This window comes from Colobus angolensis, unplaced genomic scaffold (assembly GCF_000951035.1).
Source record: "Colobus angolensis palliatus isolate OR3802 unplaced genomic scaffold, Cang.pa_1.0 Scaffold7, whole genome shotgun sequence".
NCBI classification, from domain to species: Eukaryota; Metazoa; Chordata; class Mammalia; order Primates; family Cercopithecidae; genus Colobus; species Colobus angolensis.
This window is the reverse complement of record NW_012120709.1, coordinates 8092932-8118512: the sequence shown is the minus strand read 5'-3', so window position 1 is coordinate 8118512 and position 25581 is coordinate 8092932. Positions and strand designations below refer to the sequence as shown.

At 38.6% G+C, this 25581-nt stretch overlaps 1 pseudogene; it reads left to right on the top strand.

The window, feature by feature from the left end:
- The first annotated feature begins 11892 nt into the window (after positions 1 to 11892).
- On the top strand, positions 11893 to 18521 carry LOC105501172 (annotated as a pseudogene).
- Positions 18522 to 25581: the final 7060 nt, after the last annotated feature.

The following is a 25581-nucleotide window of genomic DNA, read 5'->3' as shown; positions in this document are numbered from 1 at the left end:
AAAAAAAAAAAAAAAAAAAGAGAAATTAAAGATGACACAAACAAATGGAAAAACATTCCATGCTCATGGATAGGAAGAATCAATATCATTAAAGTGGCCATACACTGAATTAGAGAAAACTAAAAATCTGTATGTAACCAAAAAAGAGCCTGAATAGACAAGGCAATCGTAAACAAAAAGAACAGAGCTGGAGGCATCACACTACCCAACTTCAAACTATACTACAAGGTTATAGTAACCAAAACAACAGGGAATTGGTACAAGAATGGACATATAGACCAGTAGAACAGAATAGAGAACCCAGAAATAAGACCACAGACCTACAGCTATCTGATCTTTGACAAACCTGACAACAAACAAACAATGGGGAAAGGCTCCTTATTTAATAAATGTTGCTGGGATAACTGGCTAGCCATATGCAGAAGATTGAAACTGGTCTTCATTCTTTACACCATATGTAAAAATTAACTTAAGATGTATTAAAGACTTAAATATAAAATCCGAAACTATAAAAACCCCAGAAGACAACCCAGGCAATACCATTCAGGACATAGGAACCAGCAAAGATTTCATGATGGAGACACCAAAAGCAATCTCAACAAAAGCAAAAATTGACAAATGGGATCTAATTAAACTAAAGAGCTCTGCACAACAAAAGAAACTATTAACAGAAGTGAACAGACAACCTACAGAATGGGAGAAAAGTCTGGCAAACTATGCATCCAACAAAGATCTAGCATCCATCATTTTTAAGGAACTTAAACTTAAAAAAAATGTTAAAAAGTGGGCAAAGGACATGAATAGATACTTTTCAAAAGAAGACGTATGTGCAGCCAACAATCACATGATTGTTAAAAAAAATGAAAATCAAAACCACGATGAGATACCATCTCACACCAGTCAGAATGGCGATTATTAAAAAGTCAAGCAACAACAGGTGCGGGCAAGGCTGTGGAGAAATAGGAACACTTTTACACTGGTGGTGGGAATGTAAATTAGTGCAACCATTGTGGAAGACAGTGTGGCAACTCCTCAAGGACCTAGAGCCAGAAATACCATTTGACCCAGCAATCCCATTACTGAGTATATACCCAAAGGAATATAAATCATTCTATTACAAACAAACATACATGTGTATATTCATTGTAGCATTTTTCACAATAGTCAAGATATGGAATCAATTCAAATGCCCATCAATGATAGACTGGATAAAAAAAATGTATATGCCATAGAATACCATGCAGCCAACAGAGGAATGAGATCATGTCCTTTGCAGGGATGTGGATGGAGATGGAGGCCATTAGCCTTAGCAAAGTAACACAGGAACAGAAAACTAAATACTGCATGGTCCCCCTTTTAAGTGGGAGCTAAATGGTGAGAATACATGGACACGTTGGAGGGAACAACACCCACTGGGACCTTTTGGAGAATGGAGGGCGGGAGAATGGAGAGGATCAAGAGAAACAACTAATGGATACCAGGCTTAATTCCTGGGTGATGAAATAATTTGTACAACAAACCCCCATGACACAAGTTTACTTATGTAACAAACCTGCACTTGCACCCCTGAACTTAAAAGTTAAAAAAGTCTGAAAGATCACAAATTGACAAGCTACTGTTACTTCTCAAGGAACCAGGGAAACAAGAACAAACTAAACCCAAAGGTAGTAGAAGAAAAGAAATAACAAAGATTAGAGCAGAACTAAATGAAATTAATACAAACGAGTAATGCAAAAGATTTCATTAATAATGAAACAAAAAAGTGGTTATTTAAAAAGATAAACAAAACTGATAGGCCATTAGCTATATTAGCCAAAAAAAGAAGAGAAAAGATACAAATAAGTTCATTTAGAAATGAAACTGGAGACATTATAACCGACAACCACAGAAATGCAAGAGGTCATTTATTTAAGACTACCATGAACACCTATATATATTATATACAAACCAGAAGTGGATAAATTTCTGGAGACATATCACCCTCCTAGATTAAATCAGGAAGAAATAGAAACCCTGAACAGACCAGTAACAAGCAGCAAGATTAAATCAGTAATTAAAAAAAAAATGCCAACAATAACAAAAAGTCCAGGACCTGATGGATTCACAGCTGAATTCCACCAGACATTCAAGGAAGAATTGGTATCAGTTCTACTGAAGCCATTCCAGAAGACTGAAAAAAAAAAAGGAAATTCTTTGTAAATCATTCTACAAAGTCACTATCATCCTGATAACAAAACCAGGAAGAGATGCAACAAAGAAAGAAAAGTACAGACCAATATTCCTGATGAACAAAGATACAGAAATCCTTGACAAAATACTAGCTAACCTAATCCAACAGTATATCACAAAGATAATACCCCATGATCAAGTGGGTTTCAACCCAGGGATGCAGGGATGGTTTAACATATGAAGTCAATAAATGGGATACATCACATAAACAGAATTAAAAATAACCATATGATCATCTGAATAGATGCAGAAAAAGCATTGAATAAAATCTAGCATTCCTTTATGATAAAAACCCTAAACAAAGTAGACATAGAAGGGACTTACCTCAAAGTAAGAAAAGCCATATATGAGAAACCCACAGCCAACATCATACTGAATGGAGAAAAGTTGAAAGCGTTCCCCCTGAGAACTGGAACAAGACAAGGATGACCACTTTCACTACTTCTGTTCAACATAGTACTGGAAGTCCTATCCAGAGCAATCAGGCAAAAGAAATAAATAAAGGTATCCAAATTTAAAAAAGGAAATTGAACTGTCGCTGTTTGCTGATGATGTAATTGTATACCCAGAAGACCCTAAAGACTCCTCCAAAAGACTCCTAGATTTGATAAACAAATTCAGTAAAGTCTCGGGTTACAAAATCAAGGTACACAAATCAGTAGCACTGCTATATACTAACATCAGCCAAGCTGAGAATCATATCATGAACTCAATCCCTTTTACAACAGCTGCCAAAAAAAAAAAAAAGTCCTAGGAACATACCTAAACAAGAAGGTGGAAGATCTCTACAAGGAGAATTACCAAACATGGGTGGAAAAAAGTCATAGAAGATACAAACAAATGGAAACACATCCCATGCTAATGGATTAGAAGAATCAATATTGTGAAAATGACCAAACTTTCCAAAGCAATCTACAAATTCAATGCAATTACTATCAAAATGCCAACACATTTTTCACAGAATTAGAAAAAACAATTCTAAAAATTATATGTAATCAAAAAAGAGCCCTAACAGCCAAAGCAATCCTAAGTTAAAACAAAACAAAACAAATCAAAAAAACCTGGAGGCATCACATTACCAGACTTCAAATTATACTACAAGGCCACAGTTACCAACACAGCATGGTACTGGTATAAAAGTAGGCACATAGACCAATGGAACAGCATAGAGAACCCAGAAATAAAGCAATATACATGCAGCCAACTGTTCTTTGACAAAGCATACAGAAACATAAATTGGGGAAATGGTACCCATTAATAAATGGTGCTGGGAAAACTAGCCACGTGTAGAAGTATGAAACGGGATCCCCATCTCTCATCTTATACAAAAATCAACGCAAGGTGGATCAAAGACTTAAACTTAAGACCAGAAACCATAAAAAATTCAGAAGATAACTTTGGACTTTGGCCTAGGCAAATAATTCATGATTAAAACCCCCAAAGCAAATGGAACAAAAACAAAAATAAATAAATGAGAACTAATTAAATTAAAAAGCTTCTGCACAGCAAAAGAAATAATTATCAGAGTAAACAGACAACTCACAGAATGGAAGAAACTATGCATCTGACAAAGGACTAGTGCATTACTCTGTTTTCACACTGTTAATAAAGGCATACCTGAGACTGGATAATTTATAAAGGATAGAAGTTTAATGGACTTACAGTTCCACATGTCTGGGGAAGCCTTGCAATCACAAAAGAAGGCAAGGAGGAACAAAGTCAAATTTTACCTGGATGGTGGCAGGCAAGAGAATAGGACTTGTGTAGGGAAACTCCCATTTGTAAAACCATTAGATCTTGTGATACTTATTCACTATCACAAAAACAGCATAGCAAAGACCTGCCCCCGTGATTCAATTACCTCCCACCAGGTCCCTCCCACAACATGTGGAAATTCAAGATGAGATTTGGTTAGGGACAGAGCCAAACTAGATCATTCCAACCCTGGCCCCTCCCAAATCTCATGTCCTCACATTTCAAAACTAGTCATGCCTTCCTAACAGTCCCCCAAAGTCTTAACTCATTTCAGCATTAACCCAAAAGTCCCCAGTTCAAAATCTTACCTGAGACAAGACAAGTCCCTTCTGCCTATGAGCCTGTAAAATCAAAAGCAAGTTAGTTACCTTCTAGATACAGTGGGCGTACAGGCATTGGATAAATACACCCATTCCAAATGGGAGAAATTGGCCAAAACAAAGGGGTTAAAGGGTCCATGTAAATCTGAAATTTAGTGGGACAGTCAAATCTTAAAGCTCCAAAATAATCTCTTTGACTCCATGTCTCACATCCAGGTCATGCTGATGCAAGAGGTGGGTTCCCATGGTCTCGGGCAGCTCCGACCCTGTGACTTTGCAGGGTACAGCCTCCCTCCCAGCTGCTTTCATGGGCTTCTGTTGAGCATCTGGGGCTCTTCCAGGCACACAGTGCAAGCTGTCAGTGGATCTACCATTCTGGGGTCTGGAGGACAGTGGCCCTCTTCTCACACCTCCACTAGGCAGTGCCCCATTGGGGACTCTGTGTGGGGGCTTTAATCCCACATTTCCCTTCTGCACTGCCCTAGCAGAGGTTCTTCATTAGGGTGCTATTCCCACAGCAAACTTCTGCCTGCTCATCCAGATGTTTCCATACATCCTCTGAAATCCAGGCAGAGGTTCCCAATCCTCAATTCTTGACTTCTGTGTACCTACAGACCCAACACCATGTGGAAGCTGCCAAGGGTTGGGGCTTGCATTCCCTGAAGCCATTGCCTGAGCTTTACCTTGGCTCCTTTCAGCCATGGCTAGAGTGGCTGGGATGTTGGGCACCAAGTCCCTAGGCTGCACACAGTAGGGGGGCCTTGGGCCTGGCCCACAAAACCATGTTTTCCTCCTAGGCCTCCAGGCCTATGATGAGAGGGGCTGCCATTAAGGTCTCTGACATGCCCTAGAAACATTTTCCCCATTGTCTTGGTGTTTAACATTCAGCTCCTTGTTACTTATGCAAATTTCTGCAGCAGGCTTGAATTTCTCCTCAGAAAATGGGATTTTCTTTTCTATCACATTGTCAGGCTGCAAATTTTCTGAACTTTTGTGCTCGGTTTCCCTTTTAAAACTGAACATCTTTAACATCACCCAAGTCACCTCTTGAATGCTTTGTTGCTTAGAAATTTCTTCTGCCGGATAACCTAAATTATCTTTCTCAAGTTCAAAGTTCTGTGAATCTCTAGGGCAGGGGCAAAATGCCACCAGTCTCTTTGCTGAAACATAGCAAGAGTCATCTTCTCCAGTTTCCAACAAGTTCCTCATGTCCATCTGAGACCACCTAAGCCTGGATTTCATTGTCTATTTCATTATCAGCATGTTGGTCAAAGCCATTCAACAAGTGTCTAGGAAGTTCCAAACTTCCCCACATTTTTCTGTCTTCTTCTGAGGGCTTCAAACTGTTCCAACCTCTGCCTGTTACCTAATTCCAAAGTTGCTTCCACATTTTCAGATATCTGATCAGCAGTGCCCCACTCTACTAGTACCAATTTACTGTATTAGTCTGTTTTCACATTGCTAATAAAGACATACTGGAGACTGGGTAATTTATAAAGGCTAGAGGTTTAATAGACTCACAGTTCCACATGCGTGGGGAGGCCTCACAATCATTACGGAAGGCAAGGAGGAGCAAAGTCATGTCTTACATGGATAGCAGCAGCCAAGAGAAGAGAACTTGTGCATGGAAATTCCCCTTTTTAAAACCATCAGATCTCATGAGACTTATTCACTATCATAAGAACAGCATGGGAAAGACCTGCCCCCATGATTCAATTACCTCCCACCAATCCCTCCCATGACACGTGGGAATTATGGGAGCTACAATTCAAGATAAGATTTGGGTGGGGACACAGCCAAACCATATCAACTAGTATCCAGAATCTACAAGGAACTCAAGAAAAAAAAAAATCACATCAAAATTGGACAAGTTACACGAATAGACATTTCTCAAAAGATATACAAATGGCCAAAAATCACGTGAAAAAAATGCTCAACATCACTCATTATTGAGGAAATGCAGATAAAAACCATAATGAGATACCCGCTTACTCCTGCAAGAATGGTGATTATTAAAAAGTCAAAATCAATAGATGTCACTCTCAGAGTAAAGAAGTGGCTATGCAAAGGGCATTCCCTGAAAACTTTGTAAGGCAAATGAGCAACTGCTGCCTGGGACAAAAGATTACAGTTAACAGCCTGGGATGAAAAGCCAGAGGGAGAGTTTCTCTGGTAAATTAGGGAATTGAAAGGTACCTACCTATACTGAGAAATTTAGAATGCCACGTGTATGCCCAGGGCAGGATGCATGCTAGGAAAGGACCAGAGAAGACCCAGAGTTTTCACCTTTGGCTGACCTTTAGGCTCAGTCCAAGCACAAAGTTCAGGTTAACACAGAGTTGTAAACAGCCTAAGTATTGAAAGAGCTCCTCAATCTCAAGACAGTTTGCAAAGATTGGGAAAATTTGTTTTTTTCTGTTCTTGGCTCCAGGCATTGAAAGCAATGTCTGTCAACACTAGCCAACCACAAGCTAAAGGAACAAAGAACTCAGAGCATACACTCCCAAAATACAGACTTTACAAAAATAGTTTAGAAAAGTAAACAAACCACTACAATCCACAGCAAGCTGAAACAGAATAAAAAACAATGATAAGGGGGAAGAATCTGATTTCCAGAGCTACCATATTATATTAAATATGTCCAGTTTTCAGCAAAAATTATGAAGTATGTAAGGAAACAAGAATGTATGACCTATTTATAGATTAACAGAAACTGTGTACTTTTAAGTGGCTAATTTTTTTTCTTCAACTTTTAAGTTCTGGGGTACATGTGCAGGATGTGCAGGTTTGTTATGTAGGTAAACGTGTGCCATGGTGGTTTGCTGCACTGATCATCCCATCACCCAGGTATTAAGCCCAGGATCCATTAGCTATTCTTCCTGATTCTCTCCCTCCCTGTGCCCACTCCGCCTCAACAGGCCTCAGTGTGTGTTACTCCCCACCATGTGTCCATGTGTTCTCATTGATTTTCTGTTCCTGTGTTAATTTGCTGAGGGTGACAGCTTCTAACTCCATCCATGTCTCTGCCAAGGACATGATCTTGTTCTTTTCCATGGCTGCATAGTATTCCCTGGTGTGTATGTACCACATTTTCTTTATAAAGCCTATCATTGATGAGCATTAAATGGTTAATTTTATGTTATGTGAATTTCACTTCCATTAAAAAATCATTGGATCCTAAATTTCAACACCTCCCCCCCCCAAAAAATGTACCAGAAAGTTTGATTTGAGTGATCTTGATTAGCAGTAGAATTAAAATTAAGCTACCCTGGTAAAGTACACATATTAGGTAAAGGGTACATGGGAACTGTCTGTTATTATTTCTCTTCTTTATTGATACCTAATGTACATATTTATAGGGTACAGGTGATATTTTGATGCATGCAATGCTTAATCGTCAAATCTGGGTATTTAGGATATCCATCACCTCAAAGTCATCATTTCTTTGTATTTGGAACATTTCAAATCTCTTCCAGCTATTTTGAAATATACCATAAATTGTTGTTAACTATATCATCCTACTCTGTTATCAGACACTAGAACTTCCTTCTAGCTAACTGTATGTTTGTACCCATTAACCAGCCTCCTCACTGAATCTATAATTATCTAAAAATAAAAACGTTTAATTAAAATACATCAGGAGTTTGTTGAAAAGCTGAGAGGTGGCTTAAACTTTGGGATATACTTAGACACTTAGGATTTAATATATTTATCTGTTTTCTACTTATTTAGTATACATATAGCACTAAATATGTATTAGACACAGTCCTAAGTGCTTTACAAAAATTAACTCAGTAAATGAATCATTTTACCAGCCAGTTCCTGGAGCAGTGTCTCTAGTAGTTGGAATACATGTGGCACTTAGCAAACACTAAGTAGATACTGTTTAATGATTAGATGGTAATATTTTCCAAGTTACTTGTACTGCCTTCATGTCCCAGTTTCTGCTTCTGGATTCTTTCTTCATTCCTAGTTTCTGCTATCTAAATATCTCTAGATTTTAAGATATTTCATGTCTTTGGGCTCCCCTGAAAACAGAGCATAGGATTAGAAGTTAGGAAGTTGGGAGCATATGCTTTCATTAGGAGGGGAACCCAGGAACCAGTAGTGAAGAAGCTTAGAATGAGATAGGGAAAGAGAAGAAGCCAATATTAGGATGTGTCATTAGAGTTGCAGTTTTGGTGGTGCCGTTGTGCAAGATCCTCTGTGAAGCGCACAGAGTGTCTGTCAGGACTGTTTGTCTAAAAGACTAGGGGTTGGGGCATTTATCTGCCAGTTCCTATCCCTGCTGAGTGAGTGTCTCTGTACCTTTAACTCAGTCATGCTCCTAGGCTGTGCTTTTGCAGGATTGAGCAAGTTCCTTGGCCATGGAAAAAGGCCTGAATGTAGAAAAGCAGAGACAAAAATGCACAAGCTTAAGATGGGATGTCGGCATTTTGCATAGACCAGTCCACTCCTACTGTAGCTGGGATCAGAGATGGGCTGGGGATGAAAAGTGGAAGAGCAAAAAGTATCTGCCATAACCGATGAATTGAATTTTTAATTTAGTAAATGATTTTTAAATGATGATCAAAGGAAATGCCATAAATTAAATGCACAATATAGCTATTACAAATGGAGGCATTAAAGAGCTACACATCAGTGTTCATTTTCAGAAAAGAGATCATAGCCTCAATGGATTGTGGAAATATTTATGATGATAGACACAATCTGTACAAACTCTCTACTCTTAGGTCATGAAAACCTCATGCTGCTTGCTGTCCTGCCTCCCACTCCCTCATACTCAAGCTTTTCAGTTTATGGTTCACTCTTCTCAAGTGTCTGTGTTTACTGAACAGCAATTCAAACATTCCCATAAATGGTTTTTGCTTCTCTGCTTTTGTTTCATCATCCTCAGTGGTGAGTACTGCAATTGCCTAAAGTTTAACAGGAATGGTTTTGCCTGGTTTATACTCTGATATCATCAGCAGGTCTGCGACCCACCTGGTGTTTGTAATACAGCAGTTTCTCAGAAATCAGTCACAGGATATGCAGTTATTAAAAGAAAATGAACACACATCTTTATCAAGCAGCATCACTGCAAATGTAAAGCTGTGTTTATTTTTAAAACGTAAGCCATATTTCATTTATTTTAAATCACAGAGTACTGTTCTCTAAATGCAATGAGTAGAAGGCAATAAATTCATCCACAGACAAGTCCCTGAGGGTGTCTCTCATCTTTTTTACTAATCTCCCAAATGTCAGAGGGGTAACATGATTGGAAATATGGAGGAAGAGGTAATGGCACGTCATCTGGGGGTAAATGTCTCATGGATTATAGCAATGGGTGAGTGAGTTATCGTAGTTGAAGATAGTAATTATGGTCATTTAGGGAGAGGATCTAGCCATTCTGAGAGTAAAGTAATTTGGGATATGGCATGCTCACAAGTGTTGGGGCTTTATTTGCTGAGTTGGGTAGAGGATTTAGGCATTCGGGTATCTCCTTGTTTTGAGAGCCTCTGCAGATTTAGTACCTGTGGGCTGCGGACACTACAAGAGTGGCTGGAGGTGGGGAGATGTCTTGTTTCCAGGAGTCAGAATAGGTTTGGTTTGTGGTATTTCAAGTGGAGCAGGCCCTCTAGGGATATTGTGAGAGCAGCATACCACTTAATATGAGTCTAAGGGAATTCAGAGCATTTTCTTGACTAGTTATAAGAAAACTTGGTCATAGGGACACAGAAACATTGTACTGCGTCCTTAGAGGATAAAGGAAAAGAGATAACCAGTTGGCAATGTCTGCTTTCTCAAACCAAGATGGCAGAATCATATAGTGCTTCTTAAATTTGAAATGTCAGTCCCAGCTTGTCTCAGGAGATGGCTGAAGCCAGTGAGTGTCACCCTGATTAACTCAGATTACAGTTGGCCCATCCTCATCCCTCAGCTCCTCTCTGTTGCTTCTTTGCTTAAAGTAAGGTTTGGTGATTTCATCTGTGACCTGAAATGGTCAACATTTCCCTTATATCTTAGAGACCAGGGGCCCTAATTTGTTGTGTGTGTGTGTGTGAGTTTAATAAAAATAACATCCCATAGTATCATCTTCTAGATTGAATTTTCTTACCCTAATACACATACTTCACTGCTTTTATTCTCTGTAAAATTTTGCATTCAAGCACTAAAGTGACCCAGGTGTGAGAAAACTATTTTCTAGAAAGGAGTAACAAGTAACAATATTTTTCAGGCGCTAGATTTACTTTCTGCCAATTCAACCCTGTCTTATTAAGAATGTCATCTAGGATAGTTTGTCTTTCAGAGGCACTATTCATGGATGAAACTCCTTCAGAAGCGGAAACATAATAGCCTGTCATTTGGGGAGATTGCCTGGCCATTTGAGCCTATCTCACCCTGTAGACATGTCTTTTGGTAATGAATCTTCATTGTAAGAGCCAAAAGGCACGAATATTTCCATAAAGTATTTCAGTACACAGTGAACAATGACACTCTTCTTTTGAAGAACTTAGTGTATTTTTTAGTTCACTTTTAACTAAGACGTTGAAGAAAATGTGCAGCACATAGTAAATTATCTATCCTAGACTGGATCACTAAAATATACTTCTATGTATTTCTCCATCCTGACACTATATTTTTATTACACATATAATAATTATGGCAGCAATAGTAGTTAATACTTATTGAGTGCTTATTCCTTTTCAGGTACTATGTTGAATACCTCCTTATAGTATCTCCTGTAATTATCAAAATACTCCTATGAGTTAGATGATGATTATTCCTGTCTTTAACCTAAGATTTGCTTTCTTTCCTATTGTCACTCAGCTAGTAAGATGGTAGAATTTGAACTCAGCTTTGACTCTAAAGCCAGTTTTTACATACTAGGGAAGGAATATATTATAGCATGGTGATTAATTAAATCCACACAAGAAAACATTGATTGCAGGCCTGTCATATGTTTTCACTTTGTGAGATGCTAGTTAGCTGAGAAAAAATACAGGGAATATGTTAGATTGCTGGGACTGCCATAACACAGTGCAACAGATGGGGTGGCTTAAACAACAGAAATTTATTTTCTCACGGTCCTGGAGGCGAGAAGTCTAAGATCAAGGGATCAGCAGGATTGGTTTCTTCTGAGGGCTGTGAGGGAAGGATCTGTTCTAGGCCTCCCTCCTTGGCTTGTAGATAACTGCCTTCTGCCTTGTCTTCCCTCAGTACACATCTGTGTCGAAATTTCCTCTTCTTTTAAAGACATCAGTCATATTGGTTTAGGGACCACCATAAAGACCTCATTTTACCTTGATTACCTTGGTACAAATCTGTCTCCAAATAGTCACATTCTGAGGTACTGGGAGTCGGGACTTCAACCTGAACTTTTGGGAGGACATGTTTCAGCTTATAATAGGCTTCTTACCTCAATGAGCTACAAGCCTATCAAGATATCTTGATATAAAAGGAAGTTGGATGGAATAATATTTGAATAGAGATAATGAAGTTGTGTCATGGCTGTAGAGAAATGAGTGATTAATTTTCACTGGAGGTAACAGGAAAGACTTCAATGAGGCAAGCGACATTAAAGCTGGGCTCTGATTATTATGTAAAAATGGAAAAGTGTGAGAATGGACAGGAGAAGACAGGATTTGCGTGACCTCTGGTGTACAGAATGCTGTAGTGTGGGAGAAACAAAGGGATGAGGTGAGAGATGATGTGATGTGCTGGTAAAATGGCTCAGGAGAAAAAAGAGACCTGATTTGTGTCATTTGCCATGGCCTCTGCTCATGACTAATGAGTGCTCTTGGGAGAGTTAATTTCCCAACACATGCTTATATGTGAAGCGTGCTCCTGCTCTTGCCCACTGAATCCAAGAAGCCCTGGGCAGAAAGTAAAAAAGGGGCAAGAAGCTGTGAGTGCAAAGTGAGTCAAACCCATATGGGGAGCTGAGGCACTAAACCAATATGTCAGGAATCTGACATACCAGGTGAGAGGGCACCATTTTAGACAGAGAGCAGAACATACAGTAGCCTGTGACTGGAGACAGCATGATACGTTTGGAAAAGAGGCCAATGCGGATAAAGCATAGAGAGCTGGGGAAAAGTGGCCAGATGCAACTAGGGTGTGGGAAAAGGACAAGCCATGTCCCCACATGCTTTTTGGATATTCTAATGTTCTTGGTGTTCATTCTACAACCCAAAGGGCAACCACTGAATTGTTTCAAGTGTGTTACGAACTGCATGAATGTATGCATGCACATGCACATGGTATGGCAGGGACAAATTTACATTTGGCAAGATCACACTGACTATAGGGTGAGAAAGTGGTTGAAAGGAAGCCACATTTCTTGTCATAAGACCAAATGAGGATTGTTGCCATGGAGTAGGGTGGAGGTAGTAGACATGGGTTACAGAAGTATTTAGGCCATACTCAGTAGCAGTAACTCAATGGGCCATGGGATCTAAGTACCATCCTCAGTAAAAGGCAGCAGGTTCCTTAGAGTAAAGGCTGTCCACAGGCCTGGAGAAGGGAAAGTAAAAGGAGAGACTGTCATATATTGTTGGATCAGAAAGCAAATATGTGTTCAGCAAATGAGAGAAGTACATCAAAATGACTCAGAAGCCAGTTTGGAGGAGTTCTTATGGGCTAAATGTGAGACAATCTGAGCATCAAAACCATAATAATGGTAATGGATTAAAATACATCAAAGGCAGAAATAGAGTCTGTAACTACATAGTTATAAAATAAAGGTCAGTATGTGGAGGGAGAAACTCTTCTTTACAGAGCATATCAGCTAATAAGTGGAGAAAGTGTGAAATAATTAGAAAATCATTATTTTGCAACACATATGTAATAATTCAAGGAAGATTTATCAATGGACACTAAATTCATTGGGTTAACAGAATAGTCTCAAAACATCACTCTACAGGTTATTTAATTACAAAGAGAAAACAGTAACTTTATTGGAGTGATTTGATGACACTATCTTGACTGATGAAATTTAGCATCATTAACATTGGAACAAACTGACATTATGTACTTCTGGTGGTGATACATCTTCTGAGACACACAAAATCACCTAAGTAGTATTTTTGCCAAACATACCTAAGCTGCATCTAAATGTAAAGATTTGTCTGCTCTCAGAGAAATCAAGATGGAGATACAAGACAAATTGCCTGGACAAATGCTACTATCACAAAGAACAAAAAAGAGCGTATGTTTGTGTGTGTGTGTCTGTGTATGTTCTCCATCAAAGGCTAAAAGGATGTGACAACCCAATGAAATGCATAATCTCTCGATTGAATCCTGGATAGGGGAAAAATAGCTATAAAGAACCTTTATCTAGATGAAGGTTGTACAGGTGCTCATTGTATTGTATTTCAAGCAGAAATAACTTTCCAATATAAAATGTATCATGTTATATATGCCATACATGCATATATTCATATATTATAGAATAATAATTATATCTTATAATCTGTATTCAGAAATAAATGTATTGTCAAAATTGTCCTAATTTGCAATAGATGTGTTTCATTATAAGATATAGTTTTTCCTCAAAATTCTTTCCTATGATTTCCTTTTTAAAATTTTGTTCCTCTTACCACTCAGTTCTCTACATGTCTAAATTTTCATCACATCTTGAACACAGCTGTTTGCTTTGATTGATATCAAGCACTATGCCAGATGCTGAAGACCCAGAGATAAGTAAGAAAAAAAGGTTTTCTGCCCCAGAAGAACTGATAGGCTACTAGAGAACAGAAAAAAAGATAAATTACAATCCAGTGTCTTAAGAACCTTAGCACGACTGGATTTACTTAAGCTGATTCATTATTGTGCACTGCAGTTTAAAATGATGCCTAGATGTAAGCAGCTAATGCGGGTTTTCTCAGCTTCCTTTTAAAAATACCCATCCAGTCACCATAAAGGAGGAAAACTGATAACATCACTTAAAGTTAAGACTTAGGGGAACGATGGATGAGAAGTCAAAGTTTGTGATTCTGTTTCTGACCCCTTGAAAAGGGAGGCCTTCTCTTCAGCTGTGGGTTTGATGCTTAAACAAGATAGTGAATGTGAAAGCAACTAGTAAACTACAAGATAAAGAGATATGAAGACCTGAAGGTAGTCTTTCCTGTCCAAAGTTGGAAGCAGTATTACTACCATTTCTTGGGAGGAGCTTGAAGAAGTAAAAGAAGTGTTTAGTGGAATAGATATTCACAACAGTGGGTATGTCTGTGACTGTGAACTCCAAGACCTGTTTAATGAAGCAAGCCTTCCTATACCTGGCTACGAGGTATATGAGAAAATTCTAGCAGTTGCTGACAACAACCAACATGGCAAAATCAGTTTGAAGAATTTGTGTCACTGATGCAAGAATTAAAAAGGAAAGATATTAGCAAAACATCCTGAAAAATAAAGAACATGAGGCAAATGATTACTGCTGTGAGAGGAACTTCATCTATTTCCAGTAAGGGTGCACAACATTCATATTCAGGGGGAAAAAGAGGCTTTTGTTAACTGGATAAACAAAGCCCTGGAGAATGAACCTGACTGTAGTCTTGTAAATGAAGCATCTTATACCTGTGAACTTCAATGATGGCAGTATCTTCAAGTTACTTGCAGATCTCATTCTTCTTTGCAAAATGATCAATTTATTTGAACCAGATACAACTGATGAAACAGCCATTAATAAAAAGCTCACCACTTTCACTCTTTCTGAAAATCTAAACCTAGTTGATATGATTTAGCTCTGTGTCCCCACCCAAATCTCACCATTAATTATAGTTCCCATGATCCCCAAGTGTCATGGGAGAGACCTGGTGGGAGGTAATTGAATCATGAGGGCAGTTACCCTCATGTTGTTCTCATGATAGTGAGTTCTCAGGGGATCTGATGGTTTTAAAAGGGGCTTTTCCCCCTTTTGATCTGCAGTTCTCCTTCCTGCCATCATGTGAAGAACGATGTGTTTGCTTCTCCATCCACCATTCACCATGATTGTAAGTTTCCTGAGGCTTCCCCAGCCCTGTGGAATGGCAAGTCAATTAAAGCTCTTTCCTTTATAAATTACCCAGTCTTGGGCATTTCCTTAAGGCCATGTGAGAATGGACTAATACAATAAATTGGTACTTGGTAGTGGGACACTGCTGTAAAATTACCTGAAAATGTGGAAGTGACTTTGGAACTTGGTAACAGGCAGAGGTTGGAACAGTTTGGAGGGCTCAGAAGACAGGAAGATGTGGGAAAGTTTGGAACTTCCTAGTGACTTGTTAAATGGCTTTGATCAAAATGTTGATAGTGTTATGGACAATGAAGTCCAGGCTGAGATGTTCTCAGATGGAGATAAGGGACTTGTTAGGAACTGGAATAAAGGTGACTCTCAGTATGTTTTAGTAAAGAGACTGGCTTTTTTTTTTTTTTTTTTGCCTCTTTCTTTGCCCAAAGATCTCAAAGATCTGTGGAATTTTGAACTTGAGAAAGATGATTTTGGGTATTTGGTGGAAGAAATTTCTAAGCAGCAAAGTGTCCAAGATGTGACTTGGATGCTGTTGAAAGCATTCAGTTTTATGTCCTCACAAAGGTGTGGTTTGGAATTGAACTTATGTTTAAAAGGGAAGCAAAGTTAGGAAAATTTGCAGCCTGACAATGTGACAGAAGAGAAAAACCCATTTTCTGAGGAGAAATTCAAGCAGTCTGCAGAAATTTGTATAAGTATTGAGGAGCCAAATGTTAATCACCAAGACAATGGGGAAAATGTCTCCAGGGCATGTCAGATGTCATCCCAGCAGTCCATCTCATCACAGGCCCAGAGCCTTAGAAAGGAAAAATGGTTTCATGGGCCAGGACCAGGTCCTTGCTGCTTTGTGCAGTCTCAGGGCTTGGTGCCCTGCGTCCCAGACGGGGTTTAAAGAGGCCATGGTAGAGCTCAGGTCGTGGCTTCAAAGGGTGCAAACTCCAAGCCTTGGTGGCTAACACATGGTGTTGGGCCTGAGGGTGCACAGAAGTCGGGAATTGAGGTTTGGGAATCTCTACCTAGATTTCAGAGGATGTGTGGAAATATCCAGATGTATAGGCAGAAGTTTGCTGCAGTGGTGGAGCCTTCATGGAGAACCTCTGCCTTCATGGAGAACCTCTGCTAGGCCAGTGAGAAAGGGAAATGTGGGACTGAAACCCCTACACAGAGTCCCCACTGGGGCACTGCTTAGCAGAGCTGTGAGAAGAAGACCACTGTCTTACAGACCTCAGAATGATAGATCCACCGGCAGCTTGCACTGTGAGCCTGGAAAAGCCACAGAGACTCAACGCAAGCAGTCAGGAGGGGGACTGTGCTCTGCAAAGTCACAGGGGCAGAGTTGCCCAAGGCTGTGGGATCCCATCTTTTGCATCAGCATGCCCTGGATGTGAGACATGGAGTCAAAGGAGATGATTTTGGAGCTTTAACATTTGGCTTCCCTACTGGATTTTAAACTTGTATGAGGCCTATAGCCCCTTTGTTTTGGCCAATTTTTCCCATTTGAAACAGGTGTAATATGCCTGTACCCCCACTGTATCTAGGAAGTAACTAACTTATTTTTGATTTTACAGGCTCATAAACGGAAGGGGTTTGCCTTGTCTCAGATGAGATTTTGGACTTGGACTTCTGAGTTAACCAGAATGAGTTAAGACTTTGGGGGACTGTTGGAAGGGCATGATTGTGTTTTGAAATGTGAGGACATACAATTTGGGAGGGGCCGGGGTAGAATAATATGGTTTGGCTCTGTGTCCCCACCCAATCTCACCTTGAATTGTAGTTCGCATAATCTCCCCCTGCTGTGGGAGACATCTGGTGGGAGGTAATTTAACCATGGGAGCAGTTACCCTCATGCTGTTCTTATGATAGTCAGTTAGTTCAAATGAGATCTGATGGTTTTATAAGGGTCTTTCCCCGCTTTTGCTTGGCACTTCTCCTTCCTGTTGCCATGTGAAGAAGGATGTGTTTTCTTCCTCTTCCACCATGATTGTAAGTTTCCTGAGACTTCCCCAGCCCTGTGGAACTGTAGTCAATTAAACCTCTTTATAAATTACCCAGTCTTGGGCAGTTCTTTATAGCAGCATGAGAATGGACTAATACACTGGACATGAATTCTGTCTCAACCATTGGTTGTACAGTGGTGAACATCAGTGCAAAGAATCTCAAAGAAGGAAGACCTCGTTTAGTCTTAGGACTTCTCTGGCAGATCATCTAAGTTGGTCTTTTTGATGATATTGAGATTTCTAGGAATGAAGCTCTGATTGCATTGCTAAATGAAGGTGAGGAACTAGAGGTTCTGATGTAGCTTTCTCCTAAGGACTTACTACTGTAATGGGTGAACTATCATCTGGCTGAGGCAGGATGGTGTACCATCAAAAACTTCAGCCAAGGCAATAAGGATTCAAGAGCCTATTTTCATCTGCTTAAACAAATGGACCCTAAAGGTTACTGGGAATATGGAATTTCCAGTCCATCTTCAGGATTTCATAAGACAAATGATCTGAAGTGTGCTAGACATATGCTTCAAGAAGTAGATCAACTTGGCTGCAAACAGTTTGTTACTCCTGCAGATGTGGTTTCAGGCAATCCTAAACTTAATTTAGCTTTCATAGTTAATCTGTTTAATACTTATTCATGCCTACACAAGTTGGAAAATAATGACATGAATATAAACTTATTGGAGGCAGAGAGCAAAGAAGAGGGGACATTTCAGAACTGGTGAATTCCTTGGGAATGAATGCATACGTTAATCATTTGTACAGTTACCTTGCAGATGCTTCAGCGATCTTTCAGCTCTATGATGTGATCTGAGTCTCATTCAACTGGAGCCATGTCAACAAACCCCCTTATCCTGCCCTTGGAGAGAACATAAACATTGATAACTAACCGTGCAGTGGAACTTGTGAAGAATAAGGCCAAATTCTCCTTCGTTGGCATTGCTGGGCAGGACCTAAATGAAGGGAATTCAACATTTATTCTGGCATTGGTTATGGCAGCTGATGAGAAGGTACACATTGAATATGTCATCAGATCTTGGAAAGGGTGAAAGTGTACTTTTAAAAGTGCAAATAAAAATACTTTTATTTCCAGCTTCAACATATGCCACTTCAGTTGCTTGTGAGATCAGTGCCCAGATATATGCACTACGTGTTGACCTTGTGGAAGTGAAACCAAAAATGGTTATGTCAGTGTTTTCTTGTTTAATGGGAAAAGGACTGAACAGAATAAACTAATGAATCATTTAATATTTTTTCTGCCACATTAAATACATCGAATGCCCCACAGTTTAAAGAATTTTGAAATGCAGTGGGTATAAAACTAGGGATTATTTGTATGCCCAAAATAGTTATATATTCATGAATGAATTCAATATTCTGTTCATACTAGTTATAACTTGTCAACCTTTTTGGATAACAGTTAATTCACCAATTGATACTGATAATAGAATATGTTCATTTTCAAGCTCATACTTCATGATTAAATTATTTCTGTTTCTTGAAAATCTTATTAAAACAAGACCAATTCATTCTATTTCATGGTTCAAAAAGATGAATACAAAAAAGCTTTTACAGGTTCTGCTGCAAAATGTGTTTTGATTTTTTTGTTTTACACAATTTTGATCATAAATGCATTTGAACTCATAATTTAGTTTAATCCTTTTATTTTCTTCCTCCAACTATGTAAAGTGGTCTAAAAACACTTTTTCTGTAAGTTTTTATATTGTCTAAAGCCTTAAAGTGACATGTATTATTCATTAATATTGAAACTTTTTTATATATGAGGACTAATTATTGAATAAACTTCAAAGTTTGCTCTCTTAAAAAAAAAAGACTTAGGGAAAACCTAATGCCAGAATCTGGTTGCAAGTTCCACTGATTCTGAGGGGAGTGATGGTGGACTGAGGAGGACACACACAGGCATGCCTTCTGGAGCAGCGGCTGCTGGAGGAACGCGTGAAGACACTTCTACCCCTCCAATTGTGTGTCCTGGGTCCTTGGTTTGTTCCTGTAGGAAACATGGTAGCTGCCTTCTCTAATGGGCCAGACTACGCTCTCCCTCTTTCTCTCTTTCTTTTTCATATTGGCTTTTTATTTTATAGTTAATCATGAAATATTTCAAAATACAGAAAAGTATATACAGAAAAAAGTATAACAGAAATTTATGTACTTATACCTAGATTTTAGAAAAGTATGAAATCATTTTTTAAAAAGTGTTTAGCATGTTTATTGAAAAAAAGTTAATAGAAAACAATTAAAACATTTTATTTTCTAGATTCTCATTAAAATTCAATTGTAATTTTTAGGATTTGTGAATATTATTGTTATTACTAATTTTAGGGACTGGGTTTTTGTCTGTTGCCCAGGCTGGAGTGCAGTGGAAGCCTCAAATCTCCATAGCATTTATTCTCTCCATTCCTAGAGGTAACCACTAACTAAATTTAGCATCTATTCTTATTTTCTATGTTTTAAAATTTTTGATATTACTTTTAATACATAGGTTTATGTGCACAAAATATATATTATTGCTTCCTGTGTTTCCAAAATAGACGTGAATCGAATCATATAGAATTTACATTCTTTAAAAACTGTTCTTATTCACTCAATATTTTCAATATTTGTCTTTGTCAACAAGTATAGAAAGGCAAGTCTTTTTGTCTTTCTACAGTTACATGGGTTTCTATTCTATTAAAAAGCCATGCTTTGTCTATCTCCTCATCTATCAGGCTCTTGAGAGCTCTTCTTTGTCCTTTCCTGTACTTTTCTACCTGGAAGGGGAGTTGACTTTTTCGGAATATATCACCTGCCTTCCTCTGCTCTTTTCCTTTTGGTTGGATTCAGGAAATGGGAGGCGCTAGCTGGAGAGCAAAATGTAGAAACAGATAGAAATCATAGTATTTATTTGCTATTTATTTCCTTTCAGTCCAGGTATTTACTCAGGGCATCTCCTTCTATAGCTACAGCTCTCATTGGGTTGTGGAAACTGCAAAACACCTTTTCCTTACCCTTCAGGCTAGTGAAGGTGATGGCTTCCTATTGCTGTCAGTCCCCTGTGCTTCTTCACCCCTTGCTGGATCCCTAATCATGTTCTTGCCTCTGTCAATAGACTTTTCATGAACTCTTATCAATAATCCCTTTGAGTATGTCATCTGGTTTTCTGCCAGGACCCTGACTATTGAAACTGGTTACAAATAAGTATTCTAGCAATGACTACCAAGTAGGACAGAAAGATGTCTCAGGTGCCAGGGCAAATCTTTATTATTGTATAGGTGTGTGTATATTGTATAATGGGTGCTTTGGTTTATATATACCTATTTGCTTTTGTACATCAGCTGTCTATATTATGTCCCTTAATAATATGTAAGCAAAACTTATTTGAGAAAAAATAAACTGCCATGGGACATGAAAAGTAGAAGTGACTAAATTATGCTGCATGCCACATTCTTGAAAGGCTAAGCATTATTTAAAAATCAATTTCTAAATTAATTTATAATGAAATGCCTATAAAAATCCCATTAGGCTTTAGAGTAATTTTGAATGTGGTAGTGATTTTAAAGTACCCCTGAAGAATAAACAAGTAAAAGTAGCTAATAAAAATTTGAAGTCCATTTGAAGAGAAAGCAAATATGTGTAGTTAATGAAATTTTGTAAATGGATTTAAAATGTGGGGGTATTTGATATATTAGATATTTAACAAAACAATGTGATATTAGCATAAGGATTTAGAGATAAACTGGACAGCAAAGTAACATGAAGGTATTCTTGTGTGCATACGTTTGACTTTATTAAAAAATGCATTGCAAGGAATTGGGTAAAAGAGGGAGTCACCCAACGTTTAGGGACAAACAAATAATAATTAGAAAAAATAACATATTAAATTCCATACATATTGAAATTTTAAATGTAAAAAAATACCATTAGCATTTAGAAGAAAATCTAAGTATATATTTCTAATATGGAGATGAAGAATGACTTTTGAATTTAAAGTAATGGAAATCATAACGAAAAAAGTTTCAAAGAATGCTTATACACTGTTGGTGGGGGTGCAAATTAGTTCAACCATTGTGGAAGACTGTGTGCCAATTACTCAAAGACTTAAAGTCAGAAATACCATTCAATCCAGCAATCCCATTACTGGGTATATATCCAAAGGACTATGAATCATTCTATTATAAAGATACACACATGAGTATGTCCACTGCAGCTTTATTTACAATAGCAAAGATATGGAGTCAACCCAAATGCCCCTAAGTGATAGACTGAATAAAGAAAATGTGGTGCATATGTACCATTTACTACTATACAGCCACAATAAAGAATGAGACCATGTTCTTTGCAGGGACATGGGTGGAGCTGGTGGCTATTATCCTTAGCAAAGTAACACAGCAACAGAAAACCAAATACCACATGATCTCACTTATAAATGGGAGCTAAATGATGAGGCTACATGGACACATAGAGGGGAACAATAGACACTGGGGCCTATTGAAGAGTGGAGAGTGGGAAGAAGGAAAGAGTCAGGGAAAATAATACTAGGCTTAATATCTTGATGATGAAATAATCGGTAAAACAAACCTCTATGACACACGTTTACCGATGTAACAAACCTGTACATCCTACAAATATACCCCTGAATTAAAGAAAGTTTTAAACATGTAATAATTTGAAAATTTATTTTAAAATGAATAGATCTGAGTATTATTGTGTTGGTATACTCATATATATCAAATGTATATATGAGTATACACATTTGGTATGTCATAAGATAAAGAAATTTGAAAGGTAAATGAAAGTATTAGAAAATATTTATAATAGAGCCTAATATATAAAGGCCTCACACAAATTCACATACACTCAACACAAATTAGCAATAGGGTAACAAAACTACTCAAAATCCCTAGAACAAAGTTTAGATGAGATAGTATGTCATGCTCTATCTTGTCAAAGGTAAAGAGGAAATCAAAATACTTAGTATTGGAGAGAGTTCATAGAAACTTTTACATACTCTTGGTTGGTGTTTAAAATGGATTAACTTTTCTTAAATATATTTAGACAGTTTTTAAAAAGTGTATGCTTTTGACACAAAAGTTCCATGTCAGAAAATATAATTTGGAATAGATACATGCGATATATAAAAGGATCATAGAGGATCCTAGCACTCCTGCTTACATTGCTAGGCCTAGGCCTAGGTAGTCAGAGCTAACCTAGTTCAAATTTCACTACCTGCATCTCGGGCCATTGGATGGATCCGGAGAAGCTTGCTATTAAGTTCAAGAGTCACTCCACACTATTTAGTCTCCAGTTGAATCTGACTCTAGTTAACTTCATTATCTCTAATCACTGTTTTAGGTTTCAGAAGTCCAAACTGTAGCTTTGCCACGAGGAAAGTGGTGCATTTCATTAATAAACACATTGAAAAGAATGGGGATCATTATTCTAAGGAAAATATGTCAGATTTTTGGTTGAGAAATAAAGCAGTTGCAAATTCAAAGTCTAAGGTGACAGTTTAAAAAGGTCTATGCCTGGGCTGGGTGTGGTGGCTCATGCCTGTAATCCTAGCACTTTGGGAGGCCAAGGTGGGCAGACCATGAGGTCAGGAGATCAAGACCATCCTGGCTAACACAGTGAAACCCCATCTCTACAACAAAATACAAAAAAAAAAAAAAAAAAAAAAAAAAAAAAGAGCTGGACGTGGTGGCGAGCACCTGTAGTCCCAGCTACTCAGGAAGCTAAGGCAGGAGAATGGCGTGAACCCGGGAGGCAGAGCTTGCAGTGAGCCCAGATCATGCCACTGCACTCCAGCCTGGGCGACAGACTGAGACTCTGTCTCAATAAAAAAAAAAAAAAAAAAAAGGCCTATGCCTGGAATTGTCCATCTCTAGGAATCAACTTTGTTTAAGGACTAAAGAAGAGTAAGATTGATTTGAAAAACCTATTTTAGTTTGATTATCAAAACAGAGCAGAATCATGGAAACAAAATGAAGGAAGACTATATGGCAGATGTTGGTGCCCACCCTTATCTTCTAAATACTTGCTATTCCTCTATATTTCTGCAGCTTCCCATTGCAAACCTCTGCAATGCTATCTCTGAGGCCTTTTCTGGTCATGTCCTGCTATAGATTAAAGGTTTATGTTCCTCAAATCCATGGTATCTGGAGATGGAGTCTTTGGTTGGTGATTAGGTCATGAGAGTAGACCCCTCATGAATAGAATGAGCGTCCTTACAATGTTCACCTCCTTCCAAAAGAGACCTCAGGGAGCTCTCTTGCTGCTTCTGCCATGTGAGGCTGGGAAGACCACCTTCTAGGGACCAGGAAGTGGGCCCTCCCTCACCAGACACTGAATCTACTGGTGGCTTGATCTTGGACTTCTCAGCCTCCAGAACTGTGAGAAATAAATTTCTATTATCTGTAAGTCACCCAGTTTATGGTATTTTGTTATAGCAGCCCAAGAGGACCAAGACACATGCTTAGCCTTTGCCCAGAAAAAGGTGGAATTGCTCAGGAAATAACACCCTGGGGCAGTCTTCAGACAAGGACCGACAAGAGCTGGTGGCTAAACCACCAGCTTCCTTCCCCATGAAATAACTGTGAGACATACGTAGACCTCATGATGTCCTCAGTGGAATGGAGCTCACATCAGTAACTTCCTCATTAACACACACTGTATTGGTGTCATTTCTTTCCTTGTCTCACGTCTCCACTCCCTTATTAGTGCTTCCTGGGATCACTTCCAAAATAAAAAACTTTCACTCAAATTCTTATATCCAGTTTTATTTCAGGAGTGGCTCAACAGAAGACAATGGTTCTAAGGTATATTCCAAAGCAGAGCCTCAGGATGGGATTGTGGAATTGAAGCAGTCACTGTCCAAATAGCAATAAGTACCTCATTGCTGGCAGTAAATGTGAGGTGGGGAAACATCTGGAATACTGTAGCATCACTATTGCTAAAGCTCTCACCTGTGGAAAAATTGGGAATGAACACAGTAGACAGTAATGCACTGGCTTACTTATGCAATATTTCTAGAGCTTGGAAGAGACTGGAACAGTAGCGTTTATAGTGACTATTGGGTAGCTCTCAACCAATGATGGACGGGAGTTGGTGGATAAATTCCCCTCTTCTTCATTCTTCGGTGGGACATCCACCCAAAGCACCCATTAGATTGAGCCCCAGATGCCCACAGAGCCCATCTGCTCATAATTGAACACTGTAGTGGCTCCCTCCTCTTTCCTGTCTTATTCCCCACTCCCCTACTGGTGCTTCCTAGAGCATTGCCTGCCAAATGAACTGCACTCGCCTTGTCTCAAGGTCTGCTTCTGAGGGAACCTAAGAAAAATAGCTTGGATAAATTGGAGAAATGCAGTATTTCCTTGGAATAAAGGTTAGACCTTAGAGGACAGACTTGACAGATATGACAGGGAAATAAAAACTTGAAATAAGGTAAAAAAGGAAAAAGACTTACTCTGCCTATCTGTTTTTAAAAATGGTATTAGAAACTAGATAGATATTTGAATTTTTAACTAGATCAGATGGAGTGTAGCCTAAAAATCAGAGAAAGGGGGCATAATCCTAATGAGCAGACTGGAATGACTGTCCCATAGATGGTCAGAATCCAGAAATCTATCAAGGATTGCCACTCAAAGCTCTGAGTAGAAAGTCTTTAGGAGGAGAAATTGAACAACTACCCCTTTAAACTTCAGAGAGCTGCACAAAATAAATTGCATGTATAGAGATTTTTGAGGAGATAACCAGGAAGATTGGAGAAAAATACTTTAAAAAATTTCTGGTAGGTGTAAAAGTGGTGCATTAATTATAGATGGGGATGCAGCTATTCCCAGTCTTCTGAGGGACCATTCTTGAGAAATTTATACTATTATAACTTTATAGAAAGGAAGAATCAAGATGAATTGGATAAGAAGTGGTGTTTAATAATAGCTTAAGTCCAGAACAGGATTACGTGTTGGTTTGTTGGGTGCATTTATTTTTCAAATCAGAGTTAAATCAGGCAGCATCTGAACTTCTTCTTTCACCCTGAAAAGCAAAATCTAAAGGAGGTATTTTAGAAAGATGGAAGTTCGGCTAAACAAAAATAAAAGCAAAGAAGACACTCATAAACAGGAAATGGTGCTACCCTTCATGCACAGAGGTAAAGTCCAAGTTCAGCTGAGCCAGCCTCCATGATCAGAGCAGAAAGAAATGGTGCTCAAGGCCTGGAACATTCAGTATCTGAGGAAGAAGACAGCGCAGCACCAGCCAGCAGTATTAATCCTCACCAGGCCCCAGAGGCAGTATCAGT